The sequence below is a fragment of the Phyllopteryx taeniolatus genome, chromosome 16 (assembly GCF_024500385.1).
Source record: "Phyllopteryx taeniolatus isolate TA_2022b chromosome 16, UOR_Ptae_1.2, whole genome shotgun sequence".
Taxonomy (NCBI): Eukaryota; Metazoa; Chordata; class Actinopteri; order Syngnathiformes; family Syngnathidae; genus Phyllopteryx; species Phyllopteryx taeniolatus.
Window position 1 is genome coordinate 12,535,122 of NC_084517.1, and position 13,475 is coordinate 12,548,596.

Consider the following 13,475-nt stretch of genomic DNA (forward strand, 5'->3'; position numbering starts at 1 on the left):
TTGTTTGCTCAAAATACACAAATGATAAATAATTACAGCACACTTAACATCCACTTGCGACAGTTACGGATGGCAGGATTCTGTCTCATGTTAAGGCAGGGAACACCTTTCATTACCATGAGAACCTGGGGAGAATCTAGGGCTAGGCGAGGGCTACCCAGTGTTGCCAGCTTAGCAACTTTGGCACTTTATCAATTTTTCCGACCTCGTTAACAACTATACTTCAAAAGGTGACTAGCTTTGACACTCCCTCCAGAGCAGGAGATGTTCACCGCTCTGCGCAATTGTATTTTCACTCATGGAGGCAGCATTTCACCACGTCTTGCTTACAGACATATTTTCGGACCTAGGCCGCTAACAAAAGATTTACTTAATCAACTCCAGAGATTCCAATAATGCTGTAAAAGCAATTAGTAATTCCTGTATATATAACAAAGAGCAATAATTCTGTATTCAAACAGAAATGTAATATTTAAAAAGCATGTCAGAGTGTAAGAGAGGCCATATACTAGGAAAACTACAGTACCACCTTCATTAATAGTTGGTGCCCTGCCATTTGTTTTGATACAAAACCGCCAAGGGTTCATATACGGAACTAATCGTGAGTTGTGTCTACCTATAGTTCCCTTGGGAATTGAGCCTGCATCCCAATGTTATCCCTCATTAGTGTGCACTGTAGTAGCAGAGCTGTTGTGCTGCCTTAAGCAGTGAGCAAAGGAGGTTGAGGTTCGGAGAGGTGAAAAGGAAACATTGAGGTGAGGTTGAGGAAAATTGCATAAGAATGTGGAAAAATGCCAGATCTTGTAGTGTCCTAAGTGGACAAAACAACATCACAATTACATGGCAGCCGATTGCTGACCGTAACAGCCTGTGGCGACAAAAGACGCTTGCATGTCATTGTTTTCAACTAAACTAAGGCATCACATGAAGGCAGCTTCAGCCCTGCTGGTAGGCTATAGAGGCTGTTTTGATTCAAACTCTGATATATACTCAAATTAGAACAAGCCTGGAAGCTTTAACTTCCTTCATAGCAGCAGAACCATTCCATTTTGTCTTATCCCTCTTACCCCACTGGATGGCATTAGCTCAGGTTAGTGTTTACGCCCAACATGCATGGAATATCTTGGGTTGCTCTGAACATGAAATCTTCTTAAAATACATCACAGGCACACACAAATCCCAACTTTATTCACTTTAGATAATTCGAAATAAAGATTCTGGTATTACAGCTTTTACAGTAACCGGTCTCATTAATTTGAATTTTAACATTATTAACCAACTCAATATCCTGTTTTGCACATTGTGCAGTTCATACAGAACAGAGAAGTGCAACAGCCCACGCGTAAAATAGCTATATGTACTACAACCTATTGTCGCCGTGATAACGTTAACATGACGGGGTCAGCATTTACTTTCTTGAATGGCAAATGCATATTTTTGTATGTATAGTAGCATTGCCTTCATACCTTCAACGAGGTCAAATGCAATTACAGTGTTGCCTCATTCACTAACACAAATGGTTCATTCACATATTATAATGATTACTGAAAATAATTTTCATTAAGTTTTATTATTATCATTAATTTGAATAAAATATGCATAAAAGAAAAACGAAAATATTAGCAGCGGCACGGTGTGCAACTGTTTAGCATTTCTGCCTCACAGTTCTGGGGACCGGGGTTCAAATCCCGGCCTCGACTGTGTGGAGTTATCATGTTCTCCCCGTGCCTGCGTGGGTTTTCTCCGGGTACGCCGGTTTCCTCCCACATCCCCAAAACATGCGTGGTATATTGATTGAAGACTCTAAATTGCCCGTAGGTGTGAATGTGAGTGCGAATGGTTGTTTGTTTCTATGTGCCCTGCGATTGGCTGACAACCATTTTAGGGTGTACCCCGCTTCTCGCAGATAACTGGGAGAGGCTCTAGCACGCCCGCGACCCTTGTGAGGAGAAGCGGTACAGAAAATGGATAGATGGATAAATTATTAGCATTGCTACTAATACTGCTACTACAAATTTAGTTTGTAAGGCGCAGATCATATACATAAAATTAATTTTTCATCTGTTAATTAATTCTTATGTATATATTCCAAACAACATTTGTCATGTTTTAATTAGTGTATTCAAAACTACAATAGCATAGTCCTCCAGAACGGACATTTATAATACATTTAAATCAGTTAAATATGAAAAGCTACAAACTGGGTTAGTCTTAGACAGCTGCAGATGAAGCTATTGTTAGAAAGACATGGAGGGTTTGAACCATCTGGCAGTGCTCATGAATATCATGAATACTGGACCTGCATCCCACTTAGTAATGTGAGCTGAAAAAGATGCTTTTCGTTATTTTCGCAGGATGAGCTGCTAATTGTAAGAGACTTTGTTGATGCTTCGATGGATTGTATTATCCTCGAAGTGTTTTCATGTAGTTATTTACTGCGTCCATCTGCTATCACTTCTATTGAAATAGAAAAATGTACATGTTGCACACGATGTGATGACACCTAAAAAGTACAACGGGAAAGCTTAATTAGCAGGAGGCTTAAGATGTTTGAATGCTGCTACAGCATTTTCTAATACAGTATAATGTTTTTTAAGGGGTTCCCCCCCCCCAAATATCTCAAAAAAAAAAAAAGAATTAATAAGGATAAGGGGTATAGAAAATGAATGGATTTGTCTAAAAACATGACAAAACTTTAAAAAATTGTTTGATTTGGCCTGAAAAACGTTGATGTTATTGTGGGCAAGTTAGCTGACTGTCCGAAGTGAATTTGAGTCTAATTGCTAATATACAGTAGTTTAAGTTACCTCATCCAGCACAACTGAGTTTTCAGGCCCCGGGCAGATTAACTTCAAATGGCAGCACATTGAGGCTGAAATCTGATTGGATAAATAAAATAAATAAGAATAAGATAATAATAATGATCTAATTACAGTGGTAGCAGTGCCAACAAAATAGAATAGACTATTGAGAATAAATTAATACAAGTTCATGGAACAAATATTAGAATTGAGGTGGTAAATATACTGTAGGTCAGTGCTTTTGATAATGTTTAGACCAGCAGAGAACACTACTACTATTACTACTACTACTACTACTAGAGACACCATTTTGTCTCTACAGCTGAGCTTAATGGGTTCCATTTTGTAACAATATTTTTTAAGCTCCAGTAGTTTCTTTTACCCTGCGATTGGCTGGCAACCAGTTCAGGGTGTACCCCGCCTCCTGCCCGATGACAGCTGGGATAGGCTCCAGCACGCCCGCGACCCTAGTGAGGAGAAGCAGCTCAAAAAATTGATGGATGGATGGATAGTTTCTTTTACAGATGTGGCGTTGCATTTCAATTAAAAAAAGAAAAAGTCGCCTAACAGATCATTTGGGCGTTTTCATCAAGAACCTACTGCTCAGATTTGATTGACACTGATTGCTACATTAAAACAGAATATTATTATCTTGCTGAAGGCATTTTATGTGACACAACTCTTGCTTTGCATCTCATTAGATTGTGCAGGTGTACCTAATTTTGTGGTGACTGAATGAGTCTTGTAGCGCGATTATACGTTGTTCCTGAATGGGTGCTTCTCATTCAGCAATCGCAAAGACAGTTGGCTTGTATTGGTTTCATATGAAGTAAAGGGAAAGGCCGGCCAGCCAACCGACTGAAAAGATGAGTGCAATAATTACATTCTGCAGGTGCCAAATGTCGGCGATGTGAAGTGCGCCTGATTAAAAAGTAGGCCCCGCATGAGGAATCTGCACTTTGCTGCTTTGTAAGTTCTCTCGAATAAAAGAGACGGAATGGAATTGAAATGGTGTGTACAGTGTACAGTAATTGAACCTTTGTCTTCAGTGTAGAATAATCAGTTACCCCGGTACCGGGTTTGTTTAGGATCTTTTTCATGTATCATTTCACTTAAAATGTTTTCTGACAGTAGCTTCTGTGAAATTTTGGGTAAATTTGAACTAAGAGATATGAGATTCATGCGATTCATTCAAGTGGGAAAAGTGATAGCTGTAGTGTAAGAAGGAGAAGATGCTGCGCAGCCTTCTTTCTCTTTCAAGAGTGAAGAAGTTATTTCATGGACACATTTGTATTTGTCCTTTGCTGTCTGATAAGCCAGTGGAAAAATAGTATTAAAGATATTTTCTCTTCGCAGAAGCAGAGCGCAGACAACACCAACAACTACACTAACAGCAGTCACCACAATATCCTCTTTATTATTGGCATGTTTGTAGGCCCCTAAAGTTGATTTATGATCATCTCCAGTGGAGCTTCATTAGAATGATTGCATTTAAGTATGAAGAATTAGTCAGGCGGCTCCAATCAGCAGTACGAAAACAGATAAATGGTGCTAAGTGACTGGAACATTTGCAGAGCCTACAGCTGTGAGATACCATGGTATGGGTTTAACTTGTTAAAGTTTATATGTTACAACTTCAGATACCCAGTGGGGTTTTATATATATAAATAGTAGGGCATCAATACAGGGGATAAAAGTGCAGAAGATTTCTATTAGAAGTTAAGCTAAAGAATTTTTTTAAATATTGGAAGTTTTATTCAAATTTATGGGCAATTAACTGGAAACCTGGGGTAATTTATAGAGACATAGTTTGTACTGCATGATATTTTTTTTTATCATAATTGTACTTAACCGCTTATCAGGAAAATTACTGTACTCTATTTAAAAATCGAATTTCTTTTTATCATCCATTTTTCTTACATAATTTTTTATAAATTGCATAAGCAACACAAATTACTGAAAGTTTTAGTAAGTGTAGCTGCAGAATTGCTCTGATTTTCTTTTTTTTGGGGGGGGGGGGGGGGGGGGGGAGGGCGGCATTTAATGTTTACACAACCACATTTTGTGTGTGTAGAATTTGTGGGGAATAATCATGTGTACTCCTAAAACCAAATGAAATAAAATGGCATTCACCAGCCATGCTCATTATGCTATTTCATTCACAACCCAAAATGCAAAGAAAAGACGGCATGATCTGATAAGAACATGGACTGTATTTTACAGAAGTCATACCCAAAATATTGATGTTATATGAAACATGTTTATTATTATTTACAATCAAATCACTGCTATTTAAGAAAAAAAAGTAGCAAGCTTTTTTCCTACCACTGCTCAATCTGGTGGGAGACTGACCTCCAATATTTGCTCCAAATCGTGATTCTAACAGCATAAACACCTGAGTAATGTTTAAATTAATGTAAAAAATTACCAATGAAAATCATGTTTTTTATTTGTCTGTTTAGATTTTCAGTCATCCAGGTGATAATCCACAAAGGTTGAATCTGTGCAACTGGACTCTTCTTGTTTGTTGAATTTTTATTTCTTGTTTTCTAAAAACATTCCAAAATGAATTGGGTAATAAGAATGAACTCTGAAGATCATTTGAGTCCTTGTGTTTGCATAAAATAAAAGAATGAAATTGTTCTCTAGGCCAGTTGTTCTCACTTTTAACACAAAGTACCGTATTACCTAAGAAAACAACAACAACAACAAAACACTTCTGCTGACCAAGTACCACCATCGTGACCAACATTAAAATACAGCAGCATAGTAGCCCTAAGTGTTAATAATAAAAAAAACGACAGAGGTTTTGTTCCCAAAAATTAATTTTAAAATTATTCCAAGACTGTGACATTATGCACAGTGTGAACATTAACATTGCATTAACTGTAAATATAGGAAAAAAACTGTACTTGTAATGATTCAATTTAAATGTACTGCACATTAAAGTAAAATAAAAATTGTACATAAAGAAGTACTTAAAAAATGCAAATCTGTTGAACTGAAAAGTTAAATACTGAACTGTACTTGGGAATTAATTATTTCGCATACCACTAAAGAGAGCCTGCGTACCACTCGTGGTACTCGGACATCACTTTGAGAATAACTGCTCTAAGCTATCAAATAATGTACAAGTAGTAGACCAAAAGGTACATGGAAAAAACTAATGCAGGAATGCATGGTCAGCTAAAAGCTAATACATTGGTGTATAGTGGAAACCCTTCCATCTGATTGATAGCTTTGGATTTGGAGGTCAGTCCGGGTCACCGCCCAACATTACAGAACGGGCGGCCTGATACCTGCAAACTGACTGACTGATTTACTGGATAACTTACTAACTTTGCTTTCCAAGAGTTCCTGTATAAGAGTGCGCTCGCACACACACACACACACACACACACACACACACACACACACACTAATTACGGATGTGTCCAATAATGGATTTCCGTAAATTTAATTAATTTTGTGCAGTACATCTTGGCTGTACCTATATATCAGCTTTATGTGCTGTCTGCTGTCCAGCTCTCCACTGCTGATCATTTCCCTTGAAAGCAGATGTATTGATCGGCCCTTGTCTTCCTTTTATGAAGTAATCAGTACTGCTTGTATCTTTTTTTTTTCTCATTAACATCTTTGTTATTCTAGACAGAGAATTGTAATTTCCACTGAGTGAATTAATTGAAATGTTCTTTTTTGAAAGAAAGGTCAAACTGAATATGTAGCTGAACCCCTAAGGTACAAAACAATCTGTTCTAGGTCAAGGTCAAACTTTCACCATCGTAACCGAGTAAATGGACTGGATATTATTTTAACATATATAGTGTGATAATAACATAAAACAAATAAAACCCATGATGATGGATGGGAGGTTTTCTGAAGGGTTTTTAACATTCCTAACTGCTATGAAAGTGTAAAAATAAGCCAATCGCTGTATAATAAACCTTAAAAAAAAGAATAAACTGTGAACTCATTAGAACCCTGATGTGTGAAAATCTCTCTGCATGTCTCTCTGCCTCTCTGTCTTCATGAAAATTAATGTTTGCTAGAACCCCAAACCTAAAGATCATATTAAGCCAGTATTAATATTAATATTAAGCCTGAAAGAGGTAATTTTATGGATTAAGGCACAATAACTGATTAATCAAGGAGAAGGGGAATCGTGCATGTGAAGTGTTAGTTGATGAGTTACTTCTGAATATCAAGCCTGGTAGTCAAGTTGAAAAATATTTTAAAAAATAATAATAATACATTTTCCATCCATCCATTTTCTGAGCCGCTTCTCCTCACTAGGGTCGCGGGCATGCTGGAGCCTATCCCAGCTGTCATCGGGCAGGAGGCGGGGTACACCCTGAACTGGTTGCCAGCCAATCGCAGGGCACATAGGAACAAACAACCATTCGCACTCACAGTCATGCCTACGGGCAATTTAGAGTCTCCAATTCATGCATGTTTTTGGGATGTGGGAGGAAACCGGAGTACCCGGAGAAAACCCACGCAGGCACGGGGAGAACATGCAAACTCCACACAGGCGGGGCCGGGGATTGAACCCGGGTCCTCAGAACTGTGAGGCTGACTCTCTAACCAGTCGTCCACCGTGCCGCAATAATACATTTTCAAAATCAAACATTTCCAATCAGTTGAACTACCTTTCCCACCCTAGCTACTTCACTCTAACTGTCTTTTAAAGGTCCCATATTTTACCATACCAACTTTTTGTAGTATTTGGGATGTAATAGTCATGATGGTGCCTCAGTAAATATGAATTAAAATCCTCCATTTTCTCCCGAAAGGCCCGAATTCGGGTCCTTTGAATTTTTCGAGCTCATCTATGTCACTATTAAAGCTCTCTGCCTTCCTCTCCACTCCCAAGCCAGCACTGTGAACACAACAAACGTGTGCTCTAACAAGTGGGTCTTCTACATGGAGGAAACCAATCAGAGGCAAGGGGGCCGTCTTAGCCAAATATGGGCAAAGCAGATACAAATTTGGGTCAAACAGCTGTCAGTGGTGCCTTTTCTGGACACTCGTTTGACAAAACCAAGGTGTTTTTTCAAATGAAATTGACACTTTGAAAACTAAGTCCATGTAGGAGAGTCACTCTATGGAGGTCTAAATAGCCAAAATATGGGACCGTTTATAAAATTACGCTTTGGAACACATGGAAAAAAAATCCAGATGATGTGACGTGGTTGTTCACCACCATGCATTTCATGTCATCATGTTACATACGACATACTGTATAACGTGTTTTCTTTTGTGCCTGTGCAGTTTCCTTCAGGTTGAAGTCGGAAAGTAAAAGCAGAATAGTAATTTCTCACTGATGCTTTATACCCAACCGGTCTGTGGGACATTTGGTACTGGGCTGCACAGAGAGACTGAACAAAAATCAGGTGCGGTTACCCGTACCTCATGTCAAACTGCTTGTCTCAGCCACATCACACGTTATTAAAGTAAGCCCACAAGCATGCTTCCTTTTCCCACATCCAATCTTTGTGAAGCTGGATTTTCTGTAATGATGCCGACCAAAACAAAATTAAAGTGTACACTGGACAACAGTAATTAAGGAACACAATGGGTGTCACTGTTTCCCATTACCCCAAGATGGTACGGGCTAGCTGAAGAGAAACAAGCCCAGGGCTCCCGACTAAATAAAACAGCTACATTCAGCATAATAGTGAGTTGTACTTTTTATAATTTGTGTTTATTTGTTTCCATGCAGGCCCAATAAAATATTACTTTACATGAAAACTCTCTTGCAAAAAATAATGAGGATCACTGCTTTATGCCATGTTATTGATGCATTTGACATTGGTGGTATTTGACTCAGTTTCCTTATGTATTGTTATGAATGAGGTTATTTTATTACATTATTTTCCGTCTGAAAAATTGAGAAGGTCGTGCTACTGATGAGAAGGCGGGATGGTGATTTTTTATTTTTTTTTGCCGTGAGAGGGGGCGGATGCAGACTGAGCTTTAGATAGATCGGGACGTGCTCCTCTTCAGGAGAATTGCACTTTAATTGAGTTTATGAAGCGATGAATGGTGCAGATTGACAGGAGGCATCCATCCATCAGTACCATAAGCTCTCACCTCATGATCTTCTCAGCCTTTCTCCTTTAACTCACTTACTGTCCAACCTTTTCCACTACATTTCCACCACTTCTTCTCAAACAATTTCATATCTTGATGTTCCCCCTTCCCCAGCATTGTCCCCAATCCGTTTTTGTCTGTGTCTCTTGCTCCCCTCTGATATCTTTGGGAGAATGTAGGGTTGCCTTTTACCCATACTCGCATGGCTTGAAAGAAGCACGACAGGATACTGCCTCTCAACTGTCGCTAGCAGAACCTGCAGAGCTGCGCATTTGCATGTGTGTGCTTTGTCAGTATCCTTGTGTCCTTGTGTGTTCTCTGAGGCGTGAGAGAGAGTATAGATTGAAGCCTAAAAGGAAAAATGAAAGACGGCTTTTCGTTTTTTATGTGGAAAATACTAACGAGTGCATGTGAGAATAAAATCGCAGAATGTGATTATGTGTGCAAATACTGTAAAAGGAAGCAGTTAGTGACATCTCTTTTCATGTTGCCACAAATTGTGCTAGCTGTCGCACAGTTTTGTCACGGTGATTAAAATTCCCAGCCCCCATGACAGTGCCTCATTAGTTGTTTACGTTTACTCTTATTTAAAAATAAGAATAATTGCACAATTTTGTTGCTCCAAGTCCCACCCTACAGTTATGGATTGTAATATTCTTTTCAGTCACTGTGATGAAAACAAATTCACCTAACAAGACATGGTCACACGAGATCATGTCATATACATGATTATAACATCTACTAAACCTTGAATGATAATTTTAGTGTGCATCAAAGTGCGGCATACATAAAGGACCTTTAACTATACCTATAGGTGTTGCTATCAGATTTTTTTGATATACAGTCGTGGTTTAAGTACCTGGCTTAAACCAGAATATGCGGAGCATTATATAACACAATATATTAAATAATCAATTATTTAACTCTGTAAATGAATTAAAATCATTAGAAAAAAATTATTATTTGAATTGACCAATTTTAGACCAGCTCTAAATTAATACAAGAGCAGAGTGGGCCATGCTTTTGCCACCCTTGTTATAGAGAACAGAATTATTATTATTATTATTTTTTTTTAATTGGAGGGTAAACTCGAGCTATGGTATAACTTTTACTAACTATACAGGTTAGCATTTAATGTCATTCAAGTGCAAAAACAAAAAACTCGTTGGAATATCTGCTTCCAGTACAAGCTGGACTGCTACTTTCTGTTCCGTTTTCTTTCGAAACAATTATTAATATTGCTGAATTATTGTTGAATTGTATCCATATTGTAGTGAACCCAGAACAGAGAAGTGTATACTGCGTTCCCACTCTGTATAAGTTAGGTTGATGTACAGATGTCTGTATTCTAGATTTGTATAGTTTTTGAACGTTTTGTTCAAATTCCAATTGGTTTGACCAGAAAAACCATTCAGTTGTGCCAGAAGTATATGGAGAGCTAATTATGGTCTGGTGGTAGCTTGACATTGAACAGTTGAGTGGGCAGTGGCCATGTTTGCTGCTGTCAACTCTTCATCAACAAGACAAACTGGATTAACCTTCACACCGGTTGTGTCTCACTGAGCAACACACTTGCGTATGCCCTTTGCTTCTTCCTGCCTCCTTGGCTTTTGGTGCCTTATGTCGCCTTCTGTTCGTGGTGCACGTCTCTCGTCTTCCTCCCTTCGTCCCTATGCAGCTGGAAATGTCATTTCCCTTTTCTCTCACGTCTTTTGTCTTGCCTTTATTCTTTCTGTATTATCTGGGACACTCTCATTCATGCCATCATTCTCCTTTTGACAATGTTTCTTCAGAGGATTGATGCACCCCCTTAACTTCCTCTCTTTCCTCTCCTCCTCCTTACTTTGTGTGCATATTTTTTTCCTTTCTGTGAATGGCTTTGTGTGGTAGCTCCTGTCTTATCTGGCTCTGTCAGGTGCCAGTTAAAATCCATTCATTGGAAGGCTGCATAAAGGTGAGCTGGTAAAATGCCATTCCTCCCTTTTTGTTGCATTGGGAGGAATATGTTTTGGCAGGACAAACTGGCCTACTTGGCACGAATTTGCTTGTTTATCTAACTTTCTGTCAGCGTAGAGTGGGAATTAGGTATCTTCTTTTATTTCTGTGTTGGTGACAATGGAGTCAGACCATCAATTTTCTATTCATTTTGACAAGAGATGGGCTGCACTCCGGACTGGTCACTAGCCAATCGCATACTGTATGAACAAACTTGAACCAGTCAAACTCACTCACAATGTTTTTGGAATGTGGGAGGAAGCTAGAGTACCTGGAGAAAACCCAAGCAAGCATAAGGAGGCAAACTCCAAGATGCTGAGATTCAAGCCCCGAAACTAAGAACTTTGTGGCAGCACATTCAATTAATTAGAATTTTACGAAAGTCTTTTCTCGCTATTTTTAGGTCAGGTGTGCATCTATGTTCCCTTTTTTTTTTTTTTTTTATTCACACTCACAAGTAGATAGTGAGAAAGTGAACTAGGAAAAGACCAATGGTTTTAATTTATTTCCATTAGGTATTTTACAGGTAAATGGCATGCAGAGCTGTGAATTTAAAGTGTTGTTGTTTTTAAATAATTTTCTTTGTCAGTTTCTGGTCATTGTTGTGTCGATTGAAACAGCCGAGCAACAACTGAAACAACAAAAACAACAACAAAAAAAAGGATGTGAGCAATTCTGTTTCACCATCCGTCACCTGCTAACTAGCTAAAACATTATTTTGCACATCGCAAATCAAACGTATGCCGTCAAATCCTATAGAGAATCATATTGTGTTTTGAATAATGAATTAATACATGCAGCAAGGATATTAATGGATTTTTTTTTTCTTTTTCAACTGCAGTTTTGCTGAGAGGAATTTCTTAGCTGATATGCTGCTTTCCTCTAACTAAGAGGAAAGTTGAATAAGTAATGCCAATGTTATATTGCAGAATCCTCTGACCTGAATAAGAGCATTTTTACACTTGCTATTCGCCCGCAGGAGACTCACTATGGCCATGAGATACTTGAACTTAGGACAGCTGCGAAGTATGACAACCTTGCTATTTTTGCATGAACACAAACTCTGCAAGGTTCTGGGTCAAGGGGCGCAATAGTCTATCCCAGATGACTTTGGGCAAAAGGTGGACTGGTCCCCAATCAATCACAGGCCATCCTAGAACACTGAAAAACAAATTGACATTCAGAGTGATAAACAATGTTTATTACCATGGTTGTAGTTTGCAGTGGCGGAGAACCGCATTGCGTCATTTGGCGTATTTAGTCATTTGGGGGCCCAAGGCAAACCCAGTCATGGATTTTAAATATGAATGTTTATCATCAACTAAAAAGTGGGAATTTGAGAAATGCTCCCATTTTCTAAGATAAAGGATTTTCTAGAGGATTGTTATCTAACAGGTGAAGCATCCCATCACTTTTGGTGTAATTGATAAGAACACTAATCAATATTTAATATGGACTGCCCCTTTCAACCACTTTAATACTCACATCGTCGTGATGAAAAACTTCACTTGTGTCACTCTCCACTTCATATCTACCGCATACTCCTCGGCTGACACTGACAGTAGTGCTACTGCAAGTGGAAAGAACGTCCGGTTCTTGCATTTGCAGGGAGTTGCAGTCCTGGGGGGAGGGCAGTGGGCTTGGCCCCTCTGTGCCCCCACCCAAAAATTGACATTCATGAAATGAAATGAAATTGACTCAACATTTTGTTTTGATGTGTTTTTATATTATAATAATTGCTTAAAATTGAAGAAAACGTTATTCATTTGTTTTTTTTGAGAGGTTCGGTGGGGCCCCTTGAAATCTTGGGCCCCCAGGAAATTGCCTGTGTTTCCCTAATAGTATGTCCTGCTCACTGGTGCACATGTCACAAGCACAAAGGTCAAACACTCCTTACCAAATAGTTTTCACAAGCTATGCCGTCAACACTATCGAATATTTTGGAGATGAGACATGAGAGGGGTACCCATTACATTAACAGCGCTATTAAAAAAGGAGCATTATCTGTGTTAATACAGCTCTGATTCTGATTCTGAAATCTCATTAGATTGTTGATCCTGTTGTACCAGTTGAATGGAGATGTACTGTGTGTGCTCACCCGGCTCATATCGCTAAATAACTGCTTATAACTGACTGCTTTGCTCTACTTCTCATAGCCATCTATTTAAATACCCAAATTAGTGATTATAATGTCTGTGTACAATATAGAGGAAAGATAATAGAGGCTTAATGCTCTCTTTCTTAATGTATTCCTGTATTCCTCTAAATGAGGAATCTTTTTTAAATTATTATTGTGCTCCTCTCATGGAGCCAAATAAGTTAACCTAGATAATGGAAACAACTCAGCATAATGAAGTGCAGTTCTACGCCAATGCAAACTACTTACCACAGTAATAAACATATTGTTAAGCCAGAATGTCATTCAGTAAAGCACAGACCTCTGATATATCCGAACAATCATTATTTGAGTCAGTACCCAATTTTACAACTTCATAACGTACTGCGGATGTCTGAGTTTTTTTTTTAATTAGCATTGATGTGAATACATATTCAGATAATATGAAAAAAAAAATGCTAGCCATCTTT